General features: G+C 38.9%; 2 long non-coding RNA genes across 2 annotated transcripts; both read left to right on the top strand.

The window, feature by feature from the left end:
• Nucleotides 1–202: 202 nt before the first annotated feature.
• Nucleotides 203–3,005, top strand: LOC114254179. The gene is made up of 2 exons (XR_003625544.2): nucleotides 203–1,595; nucleotides 1,686–3,005. It is a non-coding gene; the product is annotated as an uncharacterized LOC114254179 (long non-coding RNA).
• A 3,383-nt stretch (nucleotides 3,006–6,388) lies between these two features.
• Nucleotides 6,389–15,639, top strand: LOC118645940. The gene is made up of 2 exons (XR_004963570.1): nucleotides 6,389–7,994; nucleotides 8,126–15,639. It is a non-coding gene; the product is annotated as an uncharacterized LOC118645940 (long non-coding RNA).
• The last annotated feature ends 500 nt before the right edge of the window (nucleotides 15,640–16,139 follow it).

Below are 16,139 nucleotides of genomic sequence, written 5' to 3'. Positions count from 1 at the left end.
ACAATTTTTATTTTAAAATCAAAATCATGGTTAAAAAAATACAATTTAAATATTTTATATCAAATGTGAACTTGAAATATTTTTTATATTCTTTGATAATAATGTATAAATATTTATTTTAAATATTTTCATAAATGTTTATCATAATTTTTTTATACCTGACAAACTCGGACATAAAAATATGTACAAAATATTTATCATAAATATTTTTCCTTATAAATATTTTATAAATATTTTGTGCTATCTGAATTAATATCGTTAAGAGTTACAGAATAGGTCTACTGGCACTGGCGCCGACTTAGGGGGGCAGAGCACTTTTGGCTCCGCTCCCTCCAATAATTTTTATCTTTTTGAAAGTTTTTTTTTTAAGAAACCGCGCGCACAGCTTAAGCTCGTATCAGACTACCAACTAAAAATAAGGAAAATAAGCTTTCTTTCTCGAATATTTGAAATAAACTTTCTCAATTTTGTGCAATGTAAATAAAAATCTATGTAAGTGTATAAGATATTAAAGCTCGCATACTTATATATGAAGCATACTTATATTTGAAGCTATTTTAGAACCTGCGGCATCATTCGTGTGGGCTGTTTGTAAAATGCTAGGGAACTTTCCAATTTTTGATAAGAAATGATATAATGTAATATGTGAAAGTGTTTTTAACTTTTATCTTTCTAGCCTAAAAAAAAGGTCGTTAGAAATTTTCCTCTTGCCCCCCCTAAAAAGTTTTCCAAGTCGGCGCCACTGTCTACTGGTATCTGGCATCGGGTACGTTCCGTTTCACGCATGATACGCATGATGCATCGTTCATCCTTGTTGTTTGTCGTTAAACAAGGATGAACAATGCATTATGCACATCATGGCATTGAAACGGAACGCAGCCCTACTACTATGTGTCACGCTTGCGCAAAACGACGCAGGTACACTATTTTCGCTACGTCTATCTTTAATTTCATCCACTTCTTCTATGAAATAAGCCCGACGCTAGCAATATATGAGTATTATAATATATATGAGGAGATCGCATTTGGTTTAGAGAGGGTGACGGATGTTCTATATAAAGTAGATTCTCAAGATGGCCGTTCACGCTCATGCAAGTATCATATACACGCGTACACACATGAAAGCAATACACTATAGAAAATATGCTGATGCGCATGTCACAAAAGTCGATTGTTAAGATGTCTGCTCAATTATTATGTATCACATCCGTCCCCGTAAATTGTATCCCCACTACCAATACGTTTCCTCCTATGATTCTTTATTCAATATGTGAGGCCAGAATTTATAGTCGTCAGTACTTGGCTTTGGCACTTGGCACAGTCGCCTTACGGAACGTGAATGGACGAAAAGCAACAAGATGGCGGCGACTGAGTGCCAAGTGCTAAGATTGACGAGTATAAATTCGGCCTGAAGCGTGTGTGAACAACAGAGACGGTTTTCAACCATTCTCAATCGCCCTGGCATGCGGGGATCTAAGTTACATAGATAAAGTTGCGTAGATAAATTGCGTAGATAAGCGAGTTTAATAAAAGGATCCAGTCGATCACATCGGAATTTCTCTCATTGACAACTTCCTAACTTCAAGAAGGATTTGGTACTGAAAGCTCAAAGATTCTCAAGTTTCTCTGCCCAATTCCACGAATATGCCAATTTGTTATTATTACGCCATTCGAATTGTTCGCAGGATGGTCTATACCGTGCGATGCTGTTTGATTAAGAACTTTGAGCACGCGTGTCACGTAATGGCGGATGCCTTCGCGAAAGTATCAAAGTAATGGAATGTGCGCGAATCGTGAGCCCATAACACAGAATCCCAATAACCATTTCTGAAGAGGCAAATGTTAGCAACAAATTCTGTTTACTGAAATGCAACAGATGTGAAACAAACTTTGATATTAAAAATACTGCGCGTATAATTCTAGCAAAAACTCACCAGATTATTTAACAAAATGATAGCGAACAGCAAGCAGATTTGTCAAGAGCATTGGCGAAAGATTGATGACAAATACCAAGGTGGCTTTGTTTAGTGCAAATTGTCATCAAACTGTCAGCATAAATGCAACAGTATAGAAGTGCTTATTAAACACATCAGATTGGCGGTTAATAACATGCAGGCATGTCGAACACGTTGACGACAGATTGACGCAAAAAATGCAACAGAGTAATACATTCAGTAGTTAGCAATAAAAAGCACGCAAATATACTAAACGTAAATCAAAATTTATAATTTTCCACTTTTTCGTTTAATTTGCGCGTCCATATATGTAAATGTCACATCTTTTGAAAGAAAGCATGAGAGAGAGTACTCTCTGATTATCGGAGTCTTGATATTATTTGCAATATAAATATAAATTCCATAAATATTTAATATAAATTCCATTAAATGCTACATACACACATTAAAAAAAAAGATTTGCGGTAGAATAAGATATCAAGTGTTAGATTTTTATTTTAAATAATAATTTAGAAATTTGAGTTTTTTTAAGGATATATTTTACAAAGTTTTTTAAAATCTCTAATATTTATTATTTTCCAACAAAGTCTCTAATATTTATTACAGTTTACGCGCGCAAAAAAATTATAAAGGTTTATTTTCTTGCCACATTGTCAGAATCATAAAAAGTTCTTCCATTATGTTATGTTAATATTTTTACAAGTTTGTATAATTTTACATTAAAATATGTATAAAATAGTCTATCAATGATAAAATATATATACATATATTATACAAATGCAAAAATGTCTGACTATACACAGAAAAAAATGAATTTTTACTGCAAGTAAATTTTTATTCTTGAACACTATGGGATCTTTCCAGCAAGAGACACAAATTTACACAGTAGTAACTTTGTCCTTGTCTCTCACTGAATATCAAACACAGACAAAAATACTGCTGTGTCAATTTGTGTCACTGAAAAGCTCCTTATATGCTTTGATATGAAGATGAAATACTGTCATCAACTAGAAATGTTCACTTACATCAATAATAAATAGGTTGTGTGAGTATATTAATTCTTAAGATGATATTTGTTTTATTACGCATTGCTATGTCTCAGGTAGCAAACACAAGTCATTTTGAGGTCAAATTTTGGTCATTCCCTGACTATTATTGATATCCCTGACGTTACTAATTGATAACTTAATGACGTTAAAATGACGTCTAATATCATCTCACAGACCATTGACATCATAATTAAGACGACATTTTAACATCATTTTTATGACTTCCAGATAATAAACCGCCGATACTTAGACGTTTTACAAATTATTTCGGGTACATGTCCTATCCGATACTTGCATCTACATTACAAAAATCTTTTACTGTAATGATGCACTCTACATATACCGCGACCACGTAAACCACAATTACACCTATTTACTGCACTGCTTAACTTACGAGATCAGAAAAACTATCATCCATTCAATTGTAAACCATTGTTGACGTTGCTTGACGTTGAAAATTATATGCAACCTAATACCTCATGAATACATATTTGTTATAGATTATTTTAATAGATGTCAAAAAGATAAAACATGTATAGTTAAATAATATTTTAATTAATTATAAATAAATGTTTTACATTAATTATAAATAAATTTTTTACTGATTTTTATGATATGCAAAATAACATGTGGAATAACTTATAAAAATATGTTTTTGCTCTGTTTTTCTGATAAAGATAAATTATATGATTCTAAAATATTAATAGTATTAAGTATATAAAATATTACATTAATTATTATTAATAGTGTTGTTTAGTCAATCTCTAAATAATGATTAATAATTTTTAAAAGTTTATTTATATATGTTATGTTCTGATTGCGTTTATATTAATTAAAAAATAATATAAAATAAAAAATATTATATTTGTTAACCAAGGATTAAATTATGACGTCATAATAACGTCATGGAATGACGGCGAGAAATAGGACCAAAATATTATGTTATGAAGACGTCATTGAATAACATTAGTATACCGTTATTTAAATGTTATGGTCGCATTTTGGTCATTTGACGTCATTCGTACCATGACAAAAATTTGATGTTAAAATTGTGTTTATTATCTGGGATGGCGCTATGTGGGTTCTCTCGTGAATAAAATGCATCTTTTTATGAATAAAAGAGGCTCGCCAATAGGAAGGAAGCTCGCGATAGAAAGTAAGATTTCGCCATCGACATAATACTATACTGAAATATGTCAGTCTATAAAAGAGATTGAAATGATGTCTTTCTATTCACATTGAAATGAAAAAGACACTGTAAATTAATATACAGTTTATTGCTAATCTGTCTTTTGCGGACAAATTTACCTCATGTTTGTTGTCAATTTGCCGTCGTTTCTGTAAACAAATTTGCTTTTGGTTTGTCTTCAATTTGTTGTAAATTCTACACACAGGTCTGCTGAATATTTAGTGCAAAAAATCTGTTATCGATCTGCAATTGACAAACATGCTGTCAATTTGTTGCTTCAATCTGATGCCTCACTGTTAATGGCAAATCTGCTGTAGTATTGCAATCAATCTTGTGTTAGAATATGATATCCAGTTTTGGTTGTAATTGGAGCGCACTCGAGGATACAGTAGGCCCTGGATTTGACAACCTTACTCTGTAGAAAATTGTTTCCCTATTATTACCCAGCTAACCATTTGCTGCCAAATTGTCAACAGATTGCTAAAAATTTCTTGCGAAATCAGGCTGCCAAAACCATGGCCTACTGTGTTCTCGAGTGCGCTCTAATTGCAAGCAAAAATTGTCATCATATCCTGATATCAAATTAAGTGTAACACCAGAGCTGATCTGTCACTAGCAGTACTATGACAAATTCACGCAGGAAATTGAGAACAGATGTTGCAACGTAAACTCACAGCAGATTTGCGCCAAATATGCAGCAGATCTGTATTTCTAAATGACGAGAGATTGGCGACAGATTTGTCGAATCGGTTCGTTTTTATAATTTAATTTTTAAACTTTTAATTTTATTTGAGAATCGATGTAAACAATCCCCTGGGAAGATTTATTAATTTAAGAGTAGGAACAGATTGAATAATTTACCCCACCCCCTCCTTAGCATCTAATATTTTCTATAGAGGGGCTTCAATTGACCTATCTATTTTCTCCCTTCATATCGTCTATTCTAAGTGCAATTAATTTCACTAAATTTTTTGGAGTTAAATGTCACTCCAAAAAAATGAAAATTTTTACTATTATAATATAGGACTACCAGTCCTATATTATAAAAGTATAATGTAACGGTTCACCGTCACATCGGATACCTCCGCAACCGCAGCGAAGGAAGGTAATTTTTGCTTACTTTAGTCGCACTGCGAGTGGTCTTTATGTAGCGAGTTGGCTGTATTTACTCCTGAGAGAGTAGGCCGCCTATCGATGGTGCCGCGCTTTTTATTGTTAATTTGACATTTCGACAGATCTGCTGCGTTTCTGGAATCAATCTGTCGCCTACTTTGACGCACAAATGTTGCATTTCTACTGGCAATTTGCTAACATTGTTTGCACTTTGGTATTTGTCATCAATCTGTTATCAATACTTTCAATAAATCTGCTGGCAGTTCACTATTATTTTGTCATGTATTCTGATGACAGACTAAATATTTGTTAAATATTTGCTGAATATCTGCTAACAGCGTTTTCAATGACAAGATATGTTTCTCATTTGCTACCTTTTTGGCAACAGAATCTGTTGCCAACATTTGCAGAAATGGTTATCGGGGTAGGAATTTGGCAGCAAATAGTTAGCTGAGAATATAACCACAAAGACTTTATATAATTATTTTAATACAACGACTAGACCGAATGACTTCCGAGAAACTGAGAGCACATGTTCAGCGCTCGCCGGTCCTCTCGAACATTTTGGAACTATCGCCGGAAATCCGACACATTATAACCAAAACTATAAGCGCCAGCTCGCAACGCACTCTTGGCTCTACGTAACCTTATTTTAAGAATTCACAATCTTTATCTTACAGTACTCAAGGCTTTTGCCACGAGATCAAAGCCGGTTATTTACGACCTATCAGAAGTTAGATATATTTGTATCCGAAGACAAGCATTTTGCGTCGAGAATAAGGCTCAACTTTCTCGAAGATTTGGGATCTGTTCTTCTCGAAGAGTCTATTCAAAAGGCCAAAAACATCTCTTAAAAAATGAGTTCATAGCGAAGAAAAATACAATTAGATTATTCGCATCGTGTGTATGGCCGGAATTCATAGTCGAATCTTATTCAAGTTCCAGCTTAAGCACGATTTTGAGACGTCAATGCTGTTATTTCATTGGTTAAGTAAGTCTCAAGTCGGCTCGAAGCTAGACTTAAGACAATGGCCTAGTTTACATCGTGCATTTGATACGCGTATCAAGTAGTGAATTTAAGCTGATCAGCCAATGATTAAACACATTCACTAGTTATTTACTATTTGATACGCGTATCAAATGCACGATGTAAACTAGGCCAATGCTTGAGCTTAAGATCGATCTATGAATCCCGTCCTATGAAATTTACCAGCGGGCGTTCCTTGCCCCTTGAAATGAGTCCGAGAGATGGCGCCACCAGTCTCGATGCTGTGGCGCTGTATCGTTAGAGAGACTTTAGATATTTTAGTTTTACGCAGTTGAGAACACTATCAAAGACGATAGCTAGTTCTTTATGTTTTCAAGTCAGTCACTTTAGAGAGCTTCGAGTGTTCTTGTAGATACACGTCATATCCTGTAATCTGAATATTAAATATACGTAGTCGAAAGTTAATTCAGGGATATCATTATTCTACAAAGACTCATTCGCTACATTGATAACCCCGACGTGATTTATGTACAGCGAAAAAGAAATCACAGTTCGCAGTAATCAAGAATGCTTGTTGAGCATTTTGCCATCGAAACAGTCCACGACGGTTGGACACGCCTTACAAGAAGAGAAATAAAAAGTCTACTCGATATGTCTAACAACAGATTCGAAGCAGCTCAGGTAACATGCCACCAACAATTATTGGTGCGATAATGCTAGCGAAACTTTCATCATTCTAGAAGGAAAATTCGAAGCTATGGTTCGCGCAAGTAGAATCAGCATTCTGTTTATCGAAAACTTCAAATGACGATACAAAGTTCAAATACGTAATTCTAAATCTAGAAAACGGGGTATTATTTTTTTTATCAAATATTGCTAATCCGTTGCACAATAATAAATATCGCGCTAAAAGATCGCAATCAAAACAGCCAGGCAACATTAGAGGAAGATCCACATCCAAAGAGCGTAATCAAGAAAAAGATGTTACGTGCTGGTATCACAAGCAGTTTGCAGGCAAGGCAAAAAATGCCTACAGCCATACGCATACAAATCAGATGCAAAGTAAACACAACTTAACCTATCTGACACAGGTGCAGATATATCCATCTTATCAAAAAGGTACGTTTCAAAATCATACGTGCACAATGATTTTAAGGTATTTGTAGCTGACTGCATTGAAATTAAAACATTTGGCGGAAAAGTCTTAAAAATAGACCTTGGCATCAGGCGATTATTTCTGTGACAGTTTACTGTTGCCAATGTAACATATTAGGTGCAGCAATAATAGATGCAGACTTTTTCAAGTTTTGGGCTGATAGTTGACTTTGCTAACAAGCGTCTTATTGATGACGTAACCAAACTACACACTGTTGAAATGGTACATAAATTATCCACGCCGCCACTAACCACGATTGACACTAATTGTAGATGTCATCAATTACTCAAAGTGTTTATCGACATAATAAGACCTGCAACCCGCAAAGAAGGAATTTACCAAGTGGAACACCACATCACCACTAATGGGCCCCCGGTCGCCGAACGCCCACAAACTTCCCCCCCAACAAACTCAAATTTACTAAGGCAGAGTTTGATATAATGATCCAGGAAGAATCATATCGAATTCTGTCGACTGTCATCAAGCCCATAGGTATCGCTCTTCCACATGGTTCAGAAAAATAATGGAGAATGGAGATTGTATGGTAATTACCGACGTCTCAACGCGGTTACAGTGTCGGATAGATACCTACTTAGACATATTTATGATTTTTCTTTTGCTCTACAAGGTTGCAAAGTCTTTATTAAACTCGACTTAACACGAGCTTTTTATCAGGTGCCACTAGCCGAGAAAGATGGTCCAAAAATTGCAATAACTACGCTATTTGGTTTAATTAAGTTCAACGTTATGTCATTTGGATTTAGGAACGCGGCACAAACATTCCAAAGGCTATTCGACAGTGTTCTTCGAGGACTAAACTTTTGTTACCCTTATCTTAATGATTTACTTATTGCATCACACGATCATGTTACACACGAGAAATATTTCCAAGCCGTCTTTGAAAGGTTACGTAAGTTTGGCTTGTCTATTAACTTTTTGAAATCCACTTTTGGGGTAGACGAAATAAGGTATTTAGGTTATCAAATTAATCAACATGGTAAACCTCTCAACAAGCGTGTTGCAGCGATCCAGAACCTTCCGAAATTCAAAACAATGGCAGAATTACGACGATTTTTCGGAACCATTAATTTTTATTATCGGTTTATAAAAAACGCAGCCGAAATTCAAGCACCTCTTAATGCATACTTAGTGGACGCAAAAACAATAAACACCCTGTCGAGTGGACTGAAGATAGCAAGTGTGCGTTCAAACAAAAATTGACAAAAGCATCACTCCTATTCCATCCACGTGAAAATACCAAATTACGCCTAACTGATGCATGACATTATTATGAATGCTACGCTGGAACAGTACGTTGATGAATTGTGGCAACCACTAGATTATTACTCAAAGAAGTTCACACCGACGCAACAATAATATAATACCTGTGACTGAGAGTTACTCGCCATATATGCTAGCTTGAAGTTCTTTCGTTATTTCATAAAGGTTAGCAATTAAATATCAGAACAGACTACAAACTCTTTACTTACGCCTCCCAGCAGAAAAATGACAAAACATCACCAAGATAACCGCGACAACTTGACTACATTAGTCAGTTTACAACAAAGATTATGCAGATTATCGGACAAGCAAATACAGTAGCAGATTGTCGCGTATCGAGCAAATAGATATGCCTATCATAGTCACCACGGAAGATATTGCGACGGCCAAGATACACAACTGTACTGTGACTTGTCCGGAAATGACGTTCGTACATGCCATTTTAACTAGGACGTCAAATTTTCAATGTTGTCCATAATTTGGCACATCCAAACATAAGGTCTACACAGAAGATAATAGCGCGTCGATTCGTTTGGCCGTCCATGCACAAAGATATAACGCAGTGGATAAAAACGTGCCTATCTTATCAACGTAACAAGATATTTCAAGAATACGCGATTCTCCTACCAAGACTTCGTCTTGGTTTTTATTGGTAGGGATTTGAACACCTTCAAAGTAACCTCCTTCACTTTGTTCGTGAGAGTAGGACCTGCAATTATCCTCTGCCTCTCAAAGTTTTGTGAGCAGACGCGCCTTGTATCTATGTGGTGTTGAAGCGCCGGAGCAACACTTGTTAGTAAACTCCATAAGACGTGCTCCTCCAAGTTGAAGTCAGTCCTCTTTTTGCTGTATGACCAGAGAGTATCTATCCTGTCTAATACGCTTTGGGTGAATGTTTTTTCAGGTTCTGTCTTGACTTGATCCCGAGCCGGGGTAATGAGCCCTGTATCTTTAGACAGGATCTCGGCATAAGTCATCGTGGTGGAGGAGCTTTGAGATTTGTTTGCTCAGGGTGTTTCCACTCCCATAGCGTAAAGTAACGGGAACCCTTGGTGAAAGCCGCGCACTCGACCAGGTGAATTCCCCAATCGGTGTTGTGTTCAATCAATCGGGAATCCAGTATTTTTTTCTCATCTTTTTTCACTGGGAAGACTACATTTTGGATCTAAGACGGATAGATGACTTCAAAATAAGAACCATCTATGCTTAGAATCCTCTCTTCTTTAGAGCCCCCAGCACTGCTCGTGCACATACTGAAAGTCACTTCTCCAACAGCGCCCTGCGGATAGTTCTGTGATACTTAATGCCTTTCCATACACTCTTCAGAATAGACTATCTCGCTCACCATTCGGATTCTGTTTTAACAACAGGCCTTACTTTCCCTTCTTCGCTCTTTTGGAGAACTGAGAAGGTTTCAGGCATTGAGTAAAACAGCATTTCTGCTATAAGTGCATCTGATTTTGTAGAGTGGATTTAATTTGCTTTCGTTCGAAATGGCCACGCGTAAATTTGACCACGTTCGAAATGGTTACGTTCGAAATGGCCACGGGAAATATTGCACGGAGATCAATTTGCCCACGTTCGAAATGGCCACGTTCGTAATGGCCACGTTCGAAACGGCCACGTTCGAAACAGCCACATTCGGAACGGTCACGTTTGAAATGGCCACGTTTGAAATAACCACGTTTGAAATGGCTACGTATGTTTTACTTGAGCATGCGCAGCGGTCATATCCTCATGCTTTTTGGCCACAAGTCATGCAAAAAATGCGTGAATATCAAATATCTATACACGTATTTTAACGAGCATCTTGTTTTGCGTGGAAAGTCGCAAACCCATGTGGTGCACAGAATGTTTTACGCGCGCGCGCGCGCGCACACACACACACACACACACACACACACACACAATTCACTTCGGAATCGCAAAAATCCGCTGCCGATATCTTTCGTCGCGATACATATTGTTGCGCACATCGGGCAACGCGCGGTGCGCAACAATATGTCGATGATATTCTTTCTGGCATTAGACATTAATCAAGCTAGAAAATAAATACAACTAAGTAACGACTGAGTATCCTCATCAACATTCGTTGTTGATAATGAAATCCTGCATCATACCTTTAGGTCACAATAGATTCGACAATCTGATCACTTTGTTTTTACGGTACCCTCGATTTCGAAACCTCGCGTTAATATGAACCGATCGGTATTTTCGTTTATAGCAGGTGTTCGATTCACTCAGCTTACTCGCTTTGATTACTATCATCGCGAAGATGTTTCTGCAAGAACTTTGAGCGATTTGCCTCGATTGGGATGACGAGCTGAAGAATTTAACTCGCGTTGGATCAAGTTCAATAAATCGACAATGTGAAGACGATATCTATTCCGCGTTAGTTCGGAACAAACTCTATCTTGCTCTTAAAATCCATGGGTTTTTGGACGCGTCTCAACACGCTTTCGCGGCTGTCGCCTTCATTTATGTTCTTAACGGAAATAACGTAAACACGACACTTGTTAGCGCTAAAACAAAGGTAGCGCCTGTTAAACGCATGACTATCCCGCACTTGGAACTATTCGTTGCAGTACTTCTCGTACGTCACGTGTCGTGACGTACGAGAAGTACTGCAGCAAATAGTTTCAAGTGCGGGATAGTCATGCGTTTAAAAGGCGCTACCTTTGTTTTAGCGCTAACAAGTGTCATGTTTACGAACTTTTCGTCGTTTATCGAATACGAGAAGCTTTCGATTTATGCAAGGTGCCGCTTCATCTCTGGACCGATTCTACTGTTGCGTTAACGTGGATCAAAAGCCATTCATCTCGTTGGAAAGACTTTGTGCAGAATCGTGTTGCGCTTATACAAGAACTTTTGCACTCTCAATGGCATTACGTGTCCAGAAGAACTCTCCCTGACCTTGCTTCTCGAGGAATCTCCCTTCAATTTCTTTAACAAAAGCAGCTTTAGTGGTCAGGACCTTCCTGATTGCATGATCTCTCAAAATCATGCCCTCGGACATTCCTACGCTAGATGCAACACTCGATTTTTAAGAACGACCTTTAACCTATTCTATCACTATCGAGAAATTAAACCTAATCTGGGATTTCATCGATAAATATTTATCATTTACCACCTTACTTTGCATCATCGCCTAGCTTTTACGCGATTACTTTTGCCAATCAACTTTACCAGTCTCATTCAACAGAGCTCACTCCTAGCAAATTAGATGCCGCTTTCTTATTTTGGACGAGACTTACTCAGTAATCCTATTTCTCAAAGGAAATTTTAACTCTCAATAACCACGCACCACTGCCGTCTTCCAGTGTCTTACTTTGGCTAGTTCTTTTGCTGGATTCAAATGGACTACTCAGGGTACGTGGACAACTTTAATTCTCTCAACTAGAACCAGCTAAAAAACAGCCGCTCATACTACCGCACTATTCTCAACTTGTTACGTTCATAATTGATCATCATCATTGGAAAACTTTACATGGCAGTTCACAACTTATGCTGCCGTTAATCCGAAGAAAATTCTGGGTTATAGGCGTTCCAATCCGCTCATTTATTTATAACTGTATGATTTGTGCTCATCATCGTGTTGCCGCCAATCAACAAGTTATTGGACAGTTACCCGCATCTCGAGTAATTCCCTGCTGACCCTTTTATTACACAAGGGTCAATTATGCTGGCCCGTTAATGATCAAGATTTTTCGCAGATGGGGCTCCAAAACGTACAAAGGATATGTTATAATATTTGTTTGCTTTAGTACATCCGCTGTTTATTTAGAAGTATATACAGATTACTCAACTGACGGATTTATCGCCGCTTATAAACGTTTCACAGGACAACGAGGTTTATGTTCAACCATTACTAGTGACTGTGGAACGAATCTCGTCGGAGCTGACTCCAAGCTCAAAAAGCTATTTGACGCCTCCTCACGATAATGGACTCTTATCGCCCACCTACTGGCCAACGACGGAGTGACGTGAAAATTTAATCCTCCCTCTGCTTCACACTTCGACGGAAAGTGAGAGGCTGAAGTCAAGGCAGTCAAATTCTTCAAAGTCAAGGCAGTAAAGAGGCTGGAAGGAAGAATTAGCGAGATAGAGAGGAAAAGGCAAGGAACAGCAAGGGAGGGAGTAATAGAGGGGGGAGTAAGGTCAATTGAATAGGAGAATAGGGTGAAGGATTTAGAAAGGAAAATGGAAAGGAAGGATAGAGAGAAAAGAAGGAAAAATGTTACGATTAGAGAGGATTAGAAGTAAGGAAAGGGAAAAGAAGGAAGGCGGTAGAGAAGGTGTTGAGGAAAATTGGGGCTGAAGTGGGAGGTGGAGGAAGGGTAAAGGAAATGGGAAGGAGGTGAAGGAAATAAAAAAGGTAAGGAGTAGGGCAAACGAGGGAAGGAAGATGGTGGTAGTTAAGTTAGCGAATGAGGAGAAAAGAAGAGATGTCTTGGAAAAAAAAGGAAATCTGGAAGGAAGAAGGGAGAAAGTAGGGGAGGATTGGACATGAAAAGAAAGAAAAATGAGGTGAAGGTTAGAGATTGCGATGGAGGAAGAGAGGAAGGGGAATAGGACTTGATAGGATATGGAAAGATTAGAATTAACAAGGAATGGTGGACATGGGACGACGAAAGTTTGAGGAATGCGAAGGGAAATGTTAGAGGGTTGGGTCGAGAGGGGGAGAAAAGGGAGGGATCGGGGGACTTAGGATATGGAGAGACAGAGTCGGAGAGGGGAGAAAACCAAAGGGGAAGGAGGAGGGAATTGGAAGGTACTGTTCTGGAATGTTGCTGGGTTGAAGGACAAGGATAGAGAATTTTGGAAAGGATTGAGAAAGTGGGAAGTAGTGGTGTTATCGGAGACGTGGAGTGTAAAAAAGAACTGGAATTAGATAAGGAAAAGGCTTCCAGAGGGATGCATTTGAGAAGTGCAATAGGAGATTCCAAAAGAAGAAATAACAAAGGAAGCGTAATAGGAGGAATGGTAATGGGGATAAGAAAGGAGTTGATAGAGAAGGGGAAGGGAACAGAAGAAAAGAAGGAAGAAATTATGGTGGGGAGAGTTAGGGTAGGCGAAGAGAGATGAATGATAGTGGGTAGGGAGTTGGAGGAAACACTGAAAGTGTTGGGGGACTGGAGAGTTAAGAAGAGTGCTAAGTAAATTGAAGGAAAGAAAAGCAGCAGGTTTAGATGGAATTCCAAGCGTAGCGTGGAGATATGAAGGGGGGGGAGATTGGATTTGGAAATTCTGTAACAAGGTCTGGAGGGATGGCCGGAGAGTTGGAGAGAAGGAATAATCATACCAATAGTAAAGAAGGGGGAGAGAATGGAGATAGAGAAGTACAGAGGGGTAATCCTGATGCCTACCCTCTATAAAATACACACGACGATCCTGGCAGGGAGATTGGAAGAAGAGGTAGAAAGTAAAGGGATTCCTTATCCCGCAAAACCAGACGGGTTTCAAAAAAGGAATGGGGGTGGTGGATAACATCTATGAACTACCTGATTAATAGAGAATTAGGAAGAAAAGGGGGCAAAATGGTGGCCTTATTTGTAAATCTGAAGGCAGCGTTCGACTCGGTGAACAGGGGAGTGCTGATCCGGGGATGAGGGAGAAGGGGATAAGAGAGGGACTAATAGAGTGGAAGAAGTTATAAGGGAAAAGCAGAGTGAGGATGAGAGGAGAGGTAGGGGACTGTTTTTGGATAGCTTGGAGGATGAGACAGAGGCGCCCGCTTAGTTTTCTGTTATTTAATATAATGATCGCGGATGTGGAGGAAGTAATGGGAAGAGTAAAGTGGGGGGGGATAAAACTAGAGGGAAAAAGGATCTATACGCTGGGATACGCGGACGATTTGGTACTGATTGCAGAGGGGGAGGAAGAGATGAGAAGCGTAATGGGAAGACTGGAAGAATATTTGGAGGGGAAGTTGGAGTTTAATGCGGATAAAACGAAGATTATGAGGTTCAGAAAGGAAGGAGAGAGTCTTAGCAAGAGAGTGTGGAGATGGAAAGGAAGGATAATAGAGGAGGTGAAAAAATGCAGATACTTGGGATACATATTTCAGAGGAATGGCAGACAAGAAGCACAGGTTAAAGACAGGATAAATCGGAAAAAGGAGATTTGGGGGAGATTGGGGGAGAAGGCTGTGGCTTTTTGATAGATTGGTGTAGACGGTAATGGGATATGGAGGGGAGATTTGGGGGTGGTGGGAGGGGGAGGGATGGAAAAGATGGAAGAGAAGTACTTGAGGTGGGAGTGGCTCACTTGGACACTGTACAATTGGACACAGCGCAGATGGACATGTTGCAAATGGACACAAACTAATGTACACGGTTTAAATGAACACGGTTTATTTGGACACAGGAATTTTGTACACTGCAAAGTTGTACATCGTACATTCTATATCCTTCTGTTTAGGGTGTTGTGAGTGGACAGAAATATACACCGGGTATATGGTAAGGAAGGAGCTGCAGAGGGAGAGATTAAGAGGAAGGGCAGAAAGTCGAGCTTGGGAATATGAAAAAGGTTAGAGAAGGGATTGGGAAGTAAATTGGCGAGGGCTTGCTGGAGGGAAATAGAGGAAGGGTAAGGGAGGGGAGGGACCAGTCAGAGTGGGAGAAGGAAAGAAAAGGATTTTTTGAGGAGAAAGGCTTTAGGATAGAGGAGGTAGAATTAAGGGAGGAAGAAGAGGGATGGTTCAATAAAGTCAGAGAAGTGGATAAGGACAGGCAAAGAAAGGAACGGAGGGAAAGGATAAGGAATTCGGAATATAATGAATGATACTGGAGGATAAGAGGAGATGGAATTCCAGGGTATTTAAAGAAGGGATGAAGAGAGAACAGATGGAGGAGAATAGCCAGATTTAGGTTGGGAAACGAGGTTAGGGAGAGCAGGTATTGAGAGGAGGAAGAGAAAAGGAAGTGTAGACTATGCAGGGGGGGGGAATCGTGGGAGCATGTATGGGAAGATTGTAGAAAGTAAAGGAGAAAGGGGAGAAATTGGCAGGAGGCGGTAGAATGGGTGTTTGGGGTGGAGAGAGAGGGGGAGGAGTTGATGAGGATACTAGAAGAGGAAAGAGAAAAGAAGGGGGAGTGGGGGGAGGAGGAATGACAGTGGGTGTTGGAGAGGGGGACGGGGAGAGGAAAGGGGTGGGGTAAGAGGGGAGAGTAAGAGAGGAGAATGAGAGGGTGTGAGAGTAAGGGAGAAAATGAGAGGAGTGTAGAGAGAGAGATAGTTGGGCAAAAAGAATTCGGCTATGGACCGATAAATAAAGTAAATTTAAAAGAGGTCTTAAGAGTAAGATGGATTGAACAATGCAAGAGAAAACGGAAGTCCCGGGTGAAGCGGCGAGATGGCGATAGGAGCGGCGGGCAGGTTTGGAGGCGAACAAATCGCATCCAGATCT

Source organism: Monomorium pharaonis, chromosome 1 (assembly GCF_013373865.1).
Source record: "Monomorium pharaonis isolate MP-MQ-018 chromosome 1, ASM1337386v2, whole genome shotgun sequence".
NCBI classification, from domain to species: Eukaryota; Metazoa; Arthropoda; class Insecta; order Hymenoptera; family Formicidae; genus Monomorium; species Monomorium pharaonis.
Note: the sequence above shows the minus strand (reverse complement) of the source record. Positions and strands in the feature narration are given on the sequence as shown.